The following is an 18,222-nucleotide window of genomic DNA, read 5'->3' as shown; positions in this document are numbered from 1 at the left end:
CAAAGCAGTAATTGTAAAAATTGTTTGGCACTGATAAAAAAATTTAAAGTTTGATCATTGAAACAGAGTAGATACACAACCTACAGATACAAATAAACAAGGCAGGGGGCAGAGCCAAGATAGTGGCTGGAAAGCAGGGACTTGCCTAGGGCTCTCCCCCGGGACCCTCCAAACACTGATAAAAAATGGCTCTGAACAAATTCCACAACTGCAGAACCCACAAAATAGCAGAGGGAAGCAGTGCTCCAGACCAGGAAAGCCTGGATGGTTGCTGGGTAAGGTCCATCACACACAGAGCTGGGAGCAGAGCGGAGCAGAACCCAGCATGGACTGTGCCAGGACCAATCAGACTGGGAGCCGGGCAGAACAGGCCCTAGCTCCCTGAATCAGTGAGCTGTGGCAGTTACCAGACTTCTCAAACCACAAACACTAAAGACAACAGAGAAGGTTAGTGGGAAAAGTTTTAGGGATACAGTGAAAGGAATTCATGGTTTGGCCACTGCCCTGGGGGCAGCAGGGGTGGTACAGCTACAGAACTACAGCTGTAATTGCTTCCGGACCCAGGCCCACCTGATGGGAGGAATTAAGTGGCAGATCAGAGCAGGAGTGCAGAGCCTGCTTAAGATCTGAGTTGCCATCCAGGTTGGCAGTTCTTGGGGGAGGAGGAGCAGTGGTGTGGCAGAGCTTCCTGTGTAGAAATAGCTCTGAAAACAACAGCACATCCCCTGAAGCTTCGAACAAAGTACTCTCTACACTACAAGCAGTCATACTCCGACGAAAATCTTAAAGGTCAAGTAGTTGGCTGGGAACATGGCCAGGCAGCGAAAACAGACTCAGTTTCCAACTCAGACTTTGGAATCTTTCTTTGATGACAAAGAAGACCAAAACATACAGCCAGAAGAAATCAACAAAGTCAAAGAGCCTACATCAAAAGCCTCCAAGAAAAACATGAACTGGTCTCAGGCAACTGGAGGAGCTCAAAAAGGATTTGGAAAAGCACGTTAGAGAAGTAAAGGAAAAATTGGGAAGAGAAATGAGAATGATGCAAGAAAACCATGAAAAATAAGTCAATGGCTTGCTAAAGGAGATGCAAAAAATATTGAAGAAAACAAGGCCTTAAAAAAATAGACTAACTCAAATGGCAAAAGAGCTCCAAAAAGCCAATGAGAAGAATGTCTTGAAAGGCAGAATTAGCCAAATGGAAAAGGAGGTCCAAAAGACCACTGAAGAAAACACTACCTTAAAAATTAGATTGGAGCAAGTGGAAGCTAGTGACTTTATGAGAAATCAAGATATTATAAAACAGAACCAAAGGAATAAAAAAGTGGGAGACATTATGCAATATCTGTGCTGATAAGCAAAATGGTCTCCTTAGGGCTTAGTTCAACAAGTGACCTTGAAGACTCTGGCTTTTGTTTGCTTTGAGTAATTCAGTGTATTTCATTGAGTCTTACTAATTGCTAAGCCGTAGACCCAAACCCCTATTAGATGTAAAACCTATGTGGGTGTGATTGGCAACTAAAGTGGGGCGCAAGGTGGGGCTAACTCCAGGGAGGGCCTAGTTTACATGTCTGGGACAGCAGAGGCTCTTAGACCACATGGGTTTAAGTAGCCTCTTTGTGATGATTTTAGGTCACGTGGGTGAGTCACGTATGTGACTCACCCCTGATGCTGAAAAAGATATAAAACCAGGGGTTGGCCTCCTCTTCCTTGGAGCTCCTACCTACAGCAGTGGTGGTGTGTGACTCTGGGCCAGCCCTTGTTGAGCTCCCGGGCTGAACCTAGATGTTGGTAACTATGAATCTGTATTTGGTCTGTCTGTTTATGTTTGTAATTTGTTTGTAATTTGCTCTGAAGTTCAGGGTGCTGGCTTTCTCCTCTGAACTAAGTGAATGATATTTGTATGCTGAATTAGAGTAAGCTTGTCAACCCCATCATGTAGCTTTCCTTATTAAAGCAGATCAAAAGAACCTGTGTTTTTGCGGCATGCTGTTGGCAGCTTTCTGGGTGCTGATTGTGGGTGGATCTCACACCCCCGCAGAAGCTGCTAGCCGGATTGTTGAAAGAATATCTCACTGGAAAAACCACTGAACTGGAAAAATAGATCCAGGAGAGATAATTTAAAAATTATTGGACTACCTGAAAGCCATGATCCAAAAAAGAGCCTAGATATCATCTTTCAAGAAATTATCAAGGAGAACTCTCCTGATATTCTAGAGCCAGAAGGTAAAATAGAAATTGAAAGAATCCACAGATCGCTTCCTGAAAAAGATCCCAAAAGGAAAAGTAGGAATATTGTCACCAAATTCCAGAGCTCCCAGATCAAGGAGAAAATACTACAAGCAGCCAGGAAGACACAATTTGAGTATTGTGGAAACACAATCAGAATAACAAAAGATCTAGCAGCTTCTACATTAAGGGATCAAGAGGGCTGGTATATGATATTCCGGAGGTCAATGGAACTAAAACCAAGACTCACCTACCCAGCAAAACTGAGTATCATGCTGCAAGGCAAAAATATGGATTTTCAATAAAAAAGAGGTATTTCAAGCTTTCTCAATGAAAAGACCAGACCTGAATAGAAAATCTGACTTTCAAACACAAGAATCAAGAGAAGCATGAAAAGGTAAACAAGAGAGAGAAATCACAAGGGACTTACTAAAGTTGAACTGTTTTGTTCACATTCCTACATGGAAAGATAATGTGTATAATTCATGAGACCTCAGTATTAGGGTAGCTGAAGGGAATATACATATATATGTATGTGTGTGTGTGTGTATATATATATATATATATGTACATATATATGTATGTGTGTATATATATATATATATATATATATATATATATATATATACAGAGAAAGAGAGAGAGAGAGAGAGGGAGAGAGAGACAGAGAGAGAGAGAGAGACACACAGAGAGAGGCAGAGACAGAAAGAGACAGAGAGAGAGAGACAGAGGGCACAGGGTGTAGCCAGAATGGCCTTTGTTTTCTTTGAATGACTCAGCTTACCTCATTGAGCCTCTGGACACTGTGGCTTGCTCTTCCGGGGCAGGAAGCCCAAAGAGCATTCCAGGAAGCAGACAACTTCCTGTGTGATGAGTCATGGGGCTGGCTGAGGGGAGGTGTTAACGGCTACGCTAGGGGGAGGGGCCAAGTCAAGAACCAATCGGCCCTGGTCGTTCAGGCGGTGCTTGATGATGTCAAAAACTCTATAAGAGGGGAGAGGACAGCTTGAAGATCCTCTTTTCCTTTTCCGGTTGGAGCCAGAGACAGTTACAGCGACAGTTACAGCGACAGTTACAGCGACAGTTACAGCCACAGCCACAGCTGAAGCAAGAGCTGCCAGTAGCAGAGCTGACCTACGGGAGGAAGCTGAACAAAGACTTCAGGCCAGTGGGTAATTTTATTACCATAGAGGGGGAAACATGATTTTGCTTTACGCAATCATGCTTCTCTGTGGCCTCCTGGTTACTCTTTCAAGGCGTACTTATTGGGCCTGGAAGCTTTTGATCAATATATCAAAATGGGGTTGCTGGTTCATGGGTTGGTTACTGTGGAGCCTAAATAAATGTTTTGATTCTTCTGCCTTCTACTTTGAGAGTTTCTTATATCCGGCGGTTCCGAACGTTTCAGACATGTTTATGATCCTCTTTGAGATTATAAACTCTGCCCTCCTAATACATTTGGCCACGAGGATGGGATCGCTAGGTATAAGATCTCTATTTAGAAGCAGAACAATTCCAGAGGAAGAGATGAATATCCCAGGATGGGAGGATCCATTTTATTCCTCCCTAGCAAAAGAATTGGCTAAAAAAGCTGGACCCTGTGAAAACTGGGAACCAAGGCTACGGAGAGGAGATCCTAGGGATTTGGAAAAGTGTTTACGAGAAGTTGGGATTCAGTCAGGGGCATCACTATCTAGGCAAAGCTGGATAGTGTTATCAGCCTACCGGCTAGTATACGAAAGATTGAGATTAAGTGAAAGACATGGGGGCACTCCTACCCCACAGGATGAAGGGGAATCTCAGATAGCAGGAGACCAAACTGACTCAAATGAGAACTTTTCTATTAATGTGGCTAAGAGCAACAGGAGACCAAAAAAGCCCAGAGTGCATTTCAACCCAGCCCAGAAAGAGCCTGACTGCCTGCTTCGTCCTAGCCATGGTGGCAGAGGAAGTGAGTGGGGAGAGAATGAGACAATGTTAGGGGCTGAGGCACAAAACACTACTGGGGTTCAGGATGTGCCTCACACAGAGAATAGGAGATGGTTAAATGATCAGACAAGGGCTCGACCCATACAAAGGAGGAAGACAGAAACCCGAGGTGAAGATTCAGTTACAAGGGAAATTCAGGAAGATTTCTCACCGCAAGAGGTCACAGATATTTTGAGTAGATTCAGCCAAAGAATAGGAGAACCATTGATATCTTGGATGGTAAGACTCAGTGATCAAGGGGCCAGTGGAATATCAGTGGATAGGACAGACTGCATGAGATTCATAGGTATCAGCCATGATCCTCTAGTTCAACAAGCTTTTAGGGAACATCATCAGCAAGGAGATGGTGATAGCAGGACTACTCTGTTGGCATTAGCCGCTGTGGGATGCAATAAGAGATATGCTACTGATTCTATGTGGCCCACTGAGCACAGACCCTGGTATTCACTTAGAGATTGTATCATGAGACTAAAGGAGGAGGTAATGAAGACTGCCATTATGATAGGAACTGCAGACAAATATTACAATGATCCAATGGAACTGCCTCATAGGAATTTAATAATTAGGACAGCTCCCCCTGCTTATAAACAACTAATTTTGAATTTATTACTTGGAGAAGTAGGGAGCCGTCTTACAACAGTGATAAATAAGATTTTACAGTTATATGACTTAGGTGACTGGGGAAGGGATAGATCTCCTCGAGAGAGAAGAGTGAATAACCAGCAAACTTGGCGCCAAAGGAGAGTAACAAGGAAAGAAATGTTTACTGCTTTATTGAGAGCAGGGGTAGGTTTTGAAATGATAGATGGAATTCCAACCAATGAATTATATAGAACGTACAGAGATAAAGGCCTTGATAACAGGAGAGATAGGGAAATCAGAACTGCTCCTGCAAATGCTCCAGATGTTGAACCTTCATACCCAAGTGAATCACATGAAAGGGAATACTAGGGAACAGGCCAGGCCCCAGCCCAAATTAAGGAAATACGTAAGCTGGATTGCAGACCTCACATTAACTTGACCATATATTGGAAAAATGGGTCAAGTACAGTAACTAGGGCATTAATAGATACTGGGGCCGAGGCCACCCTTATCTATGGGAATCCAGACAAATTCAGCCATGGAACTCCTATTACCATCACAGGACTAGGAGGGACTGAAATATCAGCCAGACAAGTTAAATTGATGATGAAAATTGGACAGTTGCCCAAGAAAGAATATAGTGTGGTTATTGTGCCTATTCCTGAATACATCATTGGAATAGACATTTTGAAGGGTATGACCTTAAATTTACCTGAAGGGAAATACCAATTTGCTGTGAGGAAAATAGGCATTAATGCAGTCTTAGTGGGGAAAATCAAGATGGATCCAATCACTTTGCCCGAACCTTCTGAAGTAATTACTTTGAGGCAATATCGTGTGCCAGGTGGGCAAGATGAAATTGCCAACACTATAAGAGAATGTGTTGAGGCAGGAGTGTTAGTCCCTACAACTACTCAATGGAACAACCCTGTCTGGCCAGTCCGAAAGTCAGATGGGACATGGAGGATGACAGTAGATTATAGACAGCTGAACAAAGTGACTCCTCCCTTGTATGCTGCTGTTCCAGACACGGTTACTTTAATAGAGAGAATACAAAAACATGAAGGGACTTGGTATGCAGTTATTGATTTGGCCAATGCCTTCTTTACGATCCCAATAGACCCCAAGCAATGGAACCAGTTTGCTTTTACTTGGCAAGGCCGACAGTATACATTTACACGCCTGCCACAAGGATATATTCATAGCCCAACTATTTGCCACAGGATTGTAGCTGAGCATTTGGATGAATTAAAGTTACCTGGTGTACAGCTTACACATTACATAGATGACATCATGATACAGGGAAAGAATATAAAGGAGGTGGAGGAGAGTTTAGCATTATTAATTGACCATATGAAAAGCAAAGGATGGGAAATCAACCCCGCAAAGGTTCAAGGGCCAGCTCAAACTGTAAAATTCTTGGGGATACAGTGGAATAGAGGACTGCGAGAAATTCTCCCACAAGCTCGACAAAAAATCCAGGATTTTCCCACCCCTACTAATAAGAAAGAGGCCCAAAAGTTCATAGGGCTATTTGGTTATTGGAGACACCACATCCCACATTTGGGACAGATTTTAAAACCCTTGTATAAAGTCACCAGAAAGAAATATGAATTTGACTGGGGACTTGAACAAAGTAGAGCTTTTGAGGAAGCAAAGGCTGCTATTCAATTAGCTCTAGACTTATGGCCTATGCAAAATGGGTCAGTGGAGTTACAAGTGACTGTACAAGATGACTATGCAAATTGGAGTCTGTGGCAAAAACAACAAAGCCGAAGTGTACCTTTAGGCTTTTGGTCAAGGAAACTGCCCTCATCTGGAGTGCAATATACACCTTTTGAGAAGCAGCTGTTAGCTGCATATTGGGCTTTAGTAGAAACTGAGCAACTAACTCTGGGTCATGAAGTGGTATTAAGGCCTGGAATTCCAATTATGACTTGGGTAATGAGTACCCCAGCTTCTCACAGAATTGGACATGCACAAGAGGCAAGCATAATCAAATGGAAGTGGTATATTCAGAATAGGTCCAGAGCAGGCAAAAATGGAGTTTCTGCTCTACATGAATCTGTGGCGAACATTGATACTGAGAGCAATGAAAAGCCCCTTGAATCTAAGCAACAGATGGTACCATCCTTAGTGAAATGGAATAATGGATATGACGGACTAAATGAAGAACAGAAGAAACATGCTTGGTTTACTGATGGGACAGCAAAATATTTAGGACAGAAGAGACATTGGAAAGCAGTAGCCTATAACCCCTGTACAAGGAGAACTCTGGAAAGTTCTGGGATAGGTGGAAGTAGCCAATATGCTGAACTGATGGCAGTGCATCAGGCCATCAGAGCAGAGAAAGGAGGACAATGTCATATATTTACTGACTCGTGGGCGGTAGCTAATGGATTAGCTACGTGGATGCCTATATGGAGGAATCAGAATTGGGAGATTCATGGCAAACAAGTTTGGGGTAAAGAGTTATGGGAAAATATATGGGACATGTCTTTGGTTACAGATCTGTCAGTTTTTCATGTTGATGCTCATGCAACCCTGACCACACCAGAACGTGAGTACAATGCACATGCGGATCGACTAGCAAAGATTGCTACTGAATGTATTGTCCCTACTCCGACTCCAACTGATGACCCAGCCTTAGCAAGATGGGTCCACCAGACTGCTGGCCATTTAGGGGTCCAGGCCACCCATCGATGGGCACAGGATCGAGGTATCAGTATTTCTCATGCGTTGTTAAAACAAATAACAGAGGAGTGTTGTATATGCCAATTAGAAAAAGAACGAACTCTTCCTAGGATAGTTACTGGAGAAATAGCAAGGGGAAAAGTTCCAGCCCAAATTTGGCAGATAGATTATATTGGCCCACTACCCCAGGATAAAGGATGTAAATATGTATGTACGTGTGTTGACACCTATTCAGGTGTACTAGTGGCTTGTCCTTATAAAGACGCAACTCAGAAAAACACCTGTAAAACTCTAGATATTGTAAGTTTATATTATGGAACCCCAATGCAGATTCAAAGTGACAATGGGTCACATTTCAAGGGCAAAGAAGTGAAAAGATATTGTGTGTTGAATAATATAGAATGGATATATCATATTCCATATTACCCACAAGCATCTGGGCTAATTGAAAGAATGAATGGATTGTTGAAAGAACAGCTGAGAAAATTAAGCTCAAATAATTCATATCGACATTGGAAGGATAATTTGTATATTGCCTTACGTAATTTGAATAATAGGCCCTTAGGGGGGAGTACACCTCTAGCCAGAATGATGACCCCAAATCTGCAGATCAGAGAACAGCAAACATGTGAGATCCAAAACATTGAATTTTGGACTGTGAGGGAAGATGTCCCACTACCAAGTCCAGGAACACCTGGTTCAGCAGGATATGATTTACATTGTATAGAGAATTTTAGGTTAAATAGGAAAGAGATAAGAAAAACCCCTACTGGAGTATGTATGAGAATCCCCAAGAATCATCTTGGACGGATATTACCTAAACCAGGATTAGCGGCTCAAGGAATACATGTATTGGCTGGAGTGATAGATTCTAATTATCAAAAAGAAATTGTTGTGACACTCCAGAACATGGGTAAAAAACCTGTACAATTTTGTAGAAATGATAGGATGGTTCAAGTCATTATTATCCCCTGTGAAAAAATACCCTTTGTGAAAACTGACCCTCCTCCCAAAATAACTACTAGAGGGGCAAAAGGGTCTTGCTCCATTGATAGAATAAAGTCAGGAGCTAAGGTATGGGTAAAACGGAAGCCAGATGATATTCCAAAGGCTGCAGAAGTTATAGCCCATGGGAAGGACAACACTGTAACAGTTGTCTATTCAGGGGAAAATAATTACCAAATCGTACCCCTGAACCATATATTTTACCGTGAATAGGTTATAATAATAGATTCACAGACTATTCTTTTTGTCCTTTGTTTTGGCTAACCTTGTTGCTAGTTTTGTTTCCTTCAGGCTTAAGCACCCTGCACTTTCCGGTGACTGCCTAAGCATGTAGCATTCTTGGAATTCCTGCCAGCTCGTTAAAGAAATGACCTCTGGAATGGGACTTTTGGGGGCAGGGCCATCTCTACATCCAATTTCAGCATGAAGAAGCTATGGAAAATGAGACCTTCACCCCTCACCCCAAGATTTTGAGCCCCAATCGTTCAAGGGGGGTGGAAATGATGATAGTGTTCTGTTTACTTATTTTGTGTTATCCTTGCTGTGTTGTTTTATTGTTATGATATTATTAATCCTATGTAATGGATACAAGGATTTAGGGGTGGACATTGAATTATTAATAATTATTTTGGGGATGATTGATTGAAGAGATTATCTTGCTGGGACCTAGGGGTGGATCACATTTGAATCGTAAACCAATATTTAGGAATGTCACCAAATGATATGTTTTGCTTTATAATGAATGATATGTTTTAGTTTCCTTTGTAATTGGATCACAATGTATGTTCTAGGATACATGGCTGATTAGATTATGTATCCTATAACAAGGGGTGGAGTGTAGCCAGAATGGCCTTTGTTTTCTTTGAATGACTCAGCTTACCTCATTGAGCCTCTGGACACTGTGGCTTGCTCTTCCGGGGCAGGAAGCCCAAAGAGCATTCCAGGAAGCAGACAACTTCCTGTGTGATGAGTCATGGGGCTGGCTGAGGGGAGGTGTTAACGGCTACGCTAGGGGGAGGGGCCAAGTCAAGAACCAATCGGCCCTGGTCGTTCAGGCGGTGCTTGATGATGTCAAAAACTCTATAAGAGGGGAGAGGACAGCTTGAAGATCCTCTTTTCCTTTTCCGGTTGGAGCCAGAGACAGTTACAGCGACAGTTACAGCGACAGTTACAGCGACAGTTACAGCTACAGTTACAGCCACAGCCACAGCTGAAGCAGGAGCTGCCAGTAGCAGAGCTGACCTACGGGAGGAAGCTGAACAAAGACTTCAGTCCAGTGGGTAATCTTATTACCATAGAGGGGGAAACATGATTTTGCTTTACGCAATCATGCTTCTCTGTGGCCTCCTGGTTACTCTTTCAAGGCGTACTTATTGGGCCTGGAAGCTTTTGATCAATATATCAAAATGGGGTTGCTGGTTCATGGGTTGGTTACTGTGGAGCCTAAATAAATGTTTTGATTCTTCTGCCTTCTACTTTGAGAGTTTCTTATATCCGGCGGTTCCGAACGTTTCAGACATGTTTATGATCCTCTTTGAGATTATAAACTCTGCCCTCCTAATACATAATACATAAGTTGAATATGAAAGGATGATATCTAAAAAAAATTAAGGGATGAGAAAGGAATATATTGAAAGAGGGCGAAAGGGAGAGATACAATGTGGTGAATTATTGCACATAAAAGGGGCAAGAAAAAGCAGTTCTGTTGGGAGGGAAGAGAGGGCAGGTGAGGAGGAATGAGTGTATCTTGCTCTCATAAGATTTGACCTGAGGAGGAAATAATATACACACTCAATTGGATATCTTCCCCACAGGAAAAAAGGAGGAAGGAGATAAAAAAGGGGGGATGATAGAAGGGAGGGCAGATGTGGGAGGAGGTAAACAAAAGCAAACACCTTTGAAAAGGGACAGTGTCAAGGGAGAAAATTGGATAAAGGGGGATAGGATAGGAAGGAGGAAAATATAGTTAGTCTTTCACAACATGAGTATTGTGGAAGGGTTTTGTATAATGATACACATGTGTCCTGTGTTGAATTGCTTTCCTTCTTAGGGAGGGTGGGTGGGGAGGGAAAAGGGGAAAGAATTTGGAACTCAAAGTTTTAAAAGCAGATGTTCAAAAAAAAGTTTTTGCATTCAACTAGGAAATAAGATACACAGGCAATGGGGCTTAGAAATCTATCTTGCCCCTACAAGAAAGTAAGGGAAAAGGAGATGGGGGGAGTGGGGTGACAGAAGGGAGGGCTGACTGGGGAAAGGGGCCATCAGAATATATGCCATCTTGGAGTGGTGGGATGGTAGAAATGGGGAGTAAATTTTTAATTCAAACTTTCGCGAAAATGCTGACAATTAAAATTTTAAACAAACAAATAATGATTAAAAAAACACAAGTAAACAAAGCACCCTTGTGTTGGAGAAACAAGAAGACTTCAGCTATTCAGGTAAGAACTTACTATATGACTAAAATTGAAAACTGATTTCAATTCTCTTTTAAATATTTAATCAAACAGGCATGGGTTTAATACACTCCTATGCTATTTATGTTCAACTTCCTTACCTTTGTAATTCCACCATTCGCCAATATTCTGGAGAAACTTGCCAAGGCCAAGCTTTTTTCTAATTACCTCCATTTAGGACTCAATTATATTATGAATTGAATCTTCCCCCTTGTACTTACTACCTTTGTAATCCAGGTGTAGGGTGTTCCCAGAAGACTGTGGTTTGAGGACTGCTGACCCCTTTACAGGGCCGCTTTCCATCTTTGCTTTCTTCCTTATTCACCTCAGGTGAACTCTCACCTGAAGATCCAAGAAGTAGTATCTGAAACAGCTACATCCTCATAAACCATTTCAGCAGATAAGCTAAACCAGGGTTAGGATAACTGAAGAGCATCAAACAGGTCAGGGACTTGGGGTTTGGGCGGAAGGGGCTGAGCACATAAAGAATGGGTGGATGAGAACAATTTGTTCCAATGGCCATAACGGCAGCTAAAGCAGACAGCTGTTGTTGTGAGAGAACTCTACAGGTATCACATCCAAATAGCAGCCCTGAGTGAAACAAGGCTAGAAAATGAAGGATAGTTTACTGAAGTTGGAACTAATATATGCTTTTTTTTTCCAGAATGGCTGCAGTGATGAGGAACATGGTGAAGTTGACATAGGTTTTACAATCAAAACTAATCTAATTAATACCCTTTTATGCCTACCAAAAGGAGTGAACCACCGACTCATGATAATGTGATTGCCCCTTGCAGGAAAGTGCCATACCACCATCATCAGTTCATGTGCCCCCACCATGATGAATCCTGATGAGGTCAAAGAAAAAAATTTATGAAGACCTGGAAACCCTTATTATCAATGTGCCAAAAGAGGACAACTTCATAATTCTGGGTGACTTTAGTGCCAGAGTAGGCAAAGACTACCAGACAGGGCTATTTGTAGGCTAAAGGTACATCTCAACTACTCAGTGTTGGTGGAGCCACATTGATTATTGATAAGGACATGATCCTGGAGAAATGGGCTGAACACTTCCATAGTCTCCTCAGCAGACCATCATCAATCAATGTTGGAGCCATTCACTGTATACCTCAAGTTGAAATCAATCCCTCTCTAGCTGAACTTCTAATGAAAGATGTGTTGAATGCCATTAGGTTCTCCCTCATGGGAAAACACCTAGTGCTGAGATTTTCAAGGCAGGGGATCGACTGCTCATACAAAAGTTCACTGAAATTTTATGATTTATAAGGCAAGGGGAAGTTAATCCCCAGGAGTTCAAGGATGCTTCCATTATCTACGTATATAAAGGGAAAGGAAACAGGTTGTCCTGTGACAATCATGGGTGCATGAGGGGTGGGGGATCTTCTCACTTACTTATTGTTGGCAAAATTATTGTCAGAATCCTCCTAAATAGCTTGATCCTTCACCTGGAAGATGGTCAGCTACCTGAGAGCCAATGTAGCTTCAGAAAGAGCAGAGAAATAGTTGGTATGAGGTTCATGGCCCAATAACTAAAGGAGAAATGCCAGAAGCAGAATAGACGTCTGTACAAAACATTTGTAAGTCTAATGAAGGCGTTTGATACTGTCTGTCATGATGGCTTGTGGAAAATTATGACACAATTTGTTTGCCTGGAGATGTCAGTGTTATGTGTCAGTTTCATGACAGCATGCTTGCATGGATTCTGGATAAAGGACAGGCTTTCCTAGTCACCAGTGGAATGAAGTAGGGCTATGTGCTTTCTCCCATGCTTTTTAGAATGATGTTTTCAGCAATATTGTGGGGAGGGAAGAGGTACTAACCTGCATACTAAATTGAAGGTCTACAAAATAGTTGTGATGACTTCATTGTTGTATGCCCATGAAACCTGGACAGTCTACCAATATCATGCCAGAAAACTGAACCATTTCTCATTTGAATTATCTTCAGAAGATTCTGAAGATTACCTGGCAAGATAAGTTTCTGGACCCTGCCAAACATACGTTTACGAAAAAGTCTATTTTAAGGAGAACTAAGGCAAGTCAATTGCTCACGTGAAGGTCAGAAGAAGTGTTACAAGGACACACTCAGGGTTTCTCTGAAGAATTTTAGTATCAATTGTAAGACATGGAAGATGCTGGCACAGACGTTCCCATAACAACACATAAGCCAGGTAGAATTTTGATGAGAAAATATTTCATTTGGGGGCAGCTAGCAGTAAGTAGAGCACAGGCCATGGAGTCAGAAGGACCTGAGTTCAAATCTGGTCTCAAACACTTGACACATTACTAGCTGTGTGACCTTGGGCAAGTCACTTAACCCCAATTTCCCTGCCTTCACCCCTCCAAAAATATAAAGAAAATATTTCATTTTCACACTTTTTATTATTCAATCACTTAATGGTTACTCCAACTTTTGAGTTCTTCTGACTGCTAAGTTTTGTTAGTTTGATCTTGTTTTTCTTAACTGTGTCTCTCTGATGAAGACTCTGCCTGTTTCTGGCTTTCTCAATGGGAACATTTGGAAGTCATTGATATTATTAAAAGTATACTTTTATCCCTTAGGTTTATGCTCAAATTTTACACGTTATTCTCAAGTAAAATAATTTTTCTATATCTTTTGTTATATCAATCTAATATTCTTTTCCTTTATGCTTTGGATTACTAGTGCTGTATGATTCTGAATTATATCTTGGTATGTAGTCTGTCACTTCCTAGTCACTTCCTTGCCACCTTCTCAACTAATATTTGCTATTTCCGGGTTATCACATTTCAAAGTGTGTTATAATGAGAATTTCTCTTTTATTATGATATATGAAATTCCATATTAAATGTGTATTTTAGTTCCATTTTCTAACCAATTTTTTATATCTATGTTATTTAATGTTTTGATGATAATGCTTTTCAGTTTAAAAATTGTAAGAAATTTTTTATCTCACGTTCTTTTTTTAAAGATTAATTTATGACGAGGCAGAGCCAAGATGGCAGCTGGAAAGCAGGGACTTGCTTAAGCTCCCCACCAGGGCCCTCCAAACACCTATAAAAATGGCTCTGAACAAATTCTAGAGCTGCAGAATCCCGAAAATAGCAAAGGGAAGCAGGGCTCTAGCCCAAGACATCCTGGATGGTCGCTGTGAAGGGTCTATCCCATGGAGCTGGGAACGGAGCAGAGCAAAGCCCAGAGTGGGCAGCGTGAAGACAAACCAGATCAGGAGCTGGGCAGAACAGGCCCTAGGTCCCAGAATCAGTGAGATGCAGCAGTTACCAGACTTCTCAACCAACAAACAACAAAGACAACAGAGAAAGTGAGCAGAAAAAGCTGCTGGGACAGAGTGAAAGGAGAGACTGGTTGGCCACTGTCCTGGGGGGTGGTGGAGGTGGTGCAGCTCTGAGGCTGCTTCAAGAGCTACAGCTGCAGTTGCTTCTGGCCCCAGGCCCACCTGGTGGGAGGAATTAAGCAGAGGATTAGAGCAGGAGTGAAAAGCCTGATTTGCCCTACCTGGGTCTGGGCAGCAATCTTGGTTGTCCGTTCTTGGGGGAGAAGGAACGCTGGTGTGGCAGAGTTTGCTGTGTAGAAGTAGCTCTGAAAATAGCAGCACAGCCCCTCAAGCTTAGGACAAAGTACTCTCTACAAACAGTGAAAAAGGCTCAAGGGTCAAGTAGTTGTCAGGGAACATAAAAAGGCAGCAAAAACAGTCTCAGACTCAGACTCAGACTTTGGAATCTTTTTTGGTGACAAAGAAGACCAAAATATACAGCCAGAAGAAGTCAACAAAGTCAAAGAGCCTACATCAAAAGCCTCCAAGAAAAATATGAATTGGTCTCAGGCTATGGAAGAGCTCGAAAAGGATTTGGAAAAGCAAGTAAGAGAAGTAGAGGAAAAACTGGGAAGAGAAATTAGAGGGATGTGAGAAAACCATGAAAAACAAGTCAACAAATGGCTAAAGGAGACCCAAATAAATACTGAAGAAAATAACACCTGAAAAATAGAATAAATAGCAAAAGAGCTCCAAAAAGCCAATGAGGAGAAGAATGCCTTGAAAGGCAGAATTAGCCAAATGGAAAAAGAGGTCCAAAAGACCACTGAAGAAATTACTACCTTAAAGATTAGACTGGAGCAAGTGGAAGCTATTGACTTGATGAGAAATAAAGATGTTATAAAACAGAACCGAAGCAATGAAAAAGTGGAAGACAATGTGAAATATATCATTGGAAAAACCACTGACCTGGAAAATAGATCCTGGAGAGATAATTTAAAATTATTTAACTACCTGAAAACTATGATCAAAACCAAAGCCTAGATATCATCTTTCAAGAAATTATCAAGGAGAACTGCCCTGATATTCTAGAGCCAGAGGGTAAAACAGAACTTGAAAGAATCCACTGATCACCTCCTGAAAAAGATCCCAAAAAGAAAACTCCTAGGAATATTGTTGCCAAATCCAAGACCAAGGAGAAAATCCTGCAAGTAGCCAGAAATAAATGATTTGAGTATTGTGGAAACACAATCAGGATAACACAAGATCTAGCAGCTTCTACATTAAGAGATCGAAGGGCTTGGAATAGATACTCCGGAGGTCAATGGAGCTAGGATTAAAACCAAGAATAACCTACCCAGCAAAACTGAGTATTATGCTCCAAGGCAAAATATGGATTTTCAATAAAATAGAGGACATTCAAGTTTTCTCAGTGAAAAGACCAGAGCTGAATAGAAAATTTGACTTTCAAACCCAAGAATCAAGAGAAGCATGAAAAGGTAAACAAGAAAGAGATATCATAAGGGACTTACTACAGTTGAACTGTTTTGTTTACATTCCTACATGGAAAGAAAAGATGATACCTAAAAAATAAAATCAAATTAAGGGATGAGGACGAGAGTGGGATAAATTGAGAGAGGGAGAAAGGGGGAGAGAGAATGCGGTAAATTATCTCACATAAAAGTGGCAAGAAAAATCAGTTCATTGGAAGGGAAGAAGGGGCAGGGAAGGAAGGGTGTTACATGTGTGACTTATTTTGAATTGCTTGCTTAAGGAGGGTGGGTGTGGAGGGAAGAGGGAAATAATTTGGAACTCTAAGTTTTAAAAGCAGATGTTCAAAAAAAGTTGTTTTGCAGGCAACTGGGAAATAAGATATACAGGCAATGGGGCATAGAACTCTATCTTACCCTACAAAAAAGTAAGGGAAAAGGGGATGTGGGGTGACAGAAGGGAGGGCTGACTGCGGAACAGGGCAATCAAAATATATGCCATCTTAGAGTTGGGGAGGGTAGAAATGGGGAGAAAATTTGTAATTCAAAATCTTGTGGAAATCAATGCTGAAAATTAAAGATATTAAATAAATAAGAAAAAAAAGATTAATTTATTTTTTTTAAGTTTTCAACATCCATATCCACAACATTTTGAGTTACAAATTTTCTCCCCATCTCTCCCCTCCCCCCACCCCAAGATGGCTTGTATTCTGATTGCCCCTTTCCTCAGTCTACCCTCCCTTCTATCACTCCTCTGCTTTATCCCCTTTCTCCTTACTTTCTTATAGGTCAAGATAGATTTCTATACCCAACTGTCTGTATATCTCATTTCCCAGCTGCATGTAAAAACAGTTTTAATACTGGTTTTTAGAACTTTGAGTTCCAAATTCGCTCCCTTTTCCCCTCCCCACCACCTCTCCTTGAGAAGACAGGCACATCATTATGCAAAACACTTCCATAATAGTCATATTGTAAAAGACTCACTATATTTCCCCCTATCCTATCCTGTTCCCCCCCTTATTAATTTTTCTCCTTTGATCCCCTGTGCCTTTTCCAAAGTGATTGCTTCTAACTACCTCCTCCCCCAATCTGTCCTCCTTTCTTTCATCCCCCCATCCCCTTCCCCCTACTTTCCTGTAGGTTAGGATACCCAATTGATTGTGGATGTTATTCCTTCCTTAAGACAAATTGGATGAGAGTAAGGTTCACTCATTCCCTTTCACCTCCCCCCTCTTCCCTTTCATTATAACAGCTTTTTCTTGCCTCTTTTATGTGAGATAATTTACCCCTTTCTATCTCTCCCTTTCTCTTTCTCCCAATATACTTCTTTCACCCCTCAATATTATTTTTTTAGATACCATCCCTTCATATTCAAATCACCTTTGCCCACTGTCTATACATTTGTAGATTGCCTTCAACTACCCTAATATTGAGAAAGGTCTCATGAGTTACAAAAATAATCTTTCCATGTACTAATATAAGCACTTCAACTTTAATAAGTCCCTGATGCCAGAAGCAACTGCTGCTGGAAGCAGCCCCAGAGCTGCACCACATCTGTGCCCCCAGGGCTGGGGCCTACCACACATTCCTTTCACTCTGTTCTAGCTGTTTTACCCACTAACCTTCTCTGTTGTTTTTGGCGTTGGTGGGTTGAGAAGTCTGGTAACTGCCACAGCTCAATGATTCAGGGCTCTAGGGCCTGTTCCGCCCAGCTCCCAGTCTGGTTGGTCCTGGCGCAGCCCATGCTGGGCTGTACTTGGCTCCACTCCTGGGATGGTGCCATACACCCTTCCCTGCGACCATCCAGGCTTTCCTGAAGTGGAGCCCTGCTTACCTCTCTTATTTTGTGTGATCTACAACTCTAGAATTTGTTCAGAGACATTTTTATAGATGTTTGGATGGACCTGGGGGGGAGCTCATGCAAGTCCCTGCTTTCCAACCGCCATCTTCGCTCCAACCACCTCCATTATAATTTTTAAGGAATTATTTTCTTCAGTGAGCTTTTGTATCTCCTTTTCCATCTGGTCAATTCTGCTTTTTGAGGTGTTCTTCTCCTCATTAGCTTTTTGGACCTCTTTTACCATTTGGATTAGTTTATTTTTTAAGGTATTATTACTTTATTCTCTATTTTGGGGGGGTCTCTTTAACAAGACTGTTGACTGGTTTTTCATTATTTTCTTCCATCCCTCTCATTTCTTTTCCCAATATTTCCTCTACTTCTCTTACTTGATTTTCCAAATTCTTTTTGAGCTCTTTATGTCCTGTGACCAATTCATATTTTTCTTGAATGCTTTTGATGTGGGATCTTTGACTTTGTTGTCTTCTTCTGGCTGTAAGTTTTGATCTTCTTTGTCATCAAAGTGAGATTCTACAGTCTGAGTGTTTTTTCAACTGCTCATTTTCCCAGCTAATTACTTGACTTTTGAGCTCTTTGTCAAGGTATAACTGCCTCCAGATTGGAGAGTGCTCTGTCCCAAGCTTCAGAGGGTTTGCACTGCTGTTTTCC

The sequence above is a fragment of the Trichosurus vulpecula genome, chromosome 7, assembly GCF_011100635.1.
Source record: "Trichosurus vulpecula isolate mTriVul1 chromosome 7, mTriVul1.pri, whole genome shotgun sequence".
Lineage (NCBI taxonomy): Eukaryota > Metazoa > Chordata > Mammalia > Diprotodontia > Phalangeridae > Trichosurus > Trichosurus vulpecula.
This window is presented reverse-complemented; position numbering follows the sequence as displayed.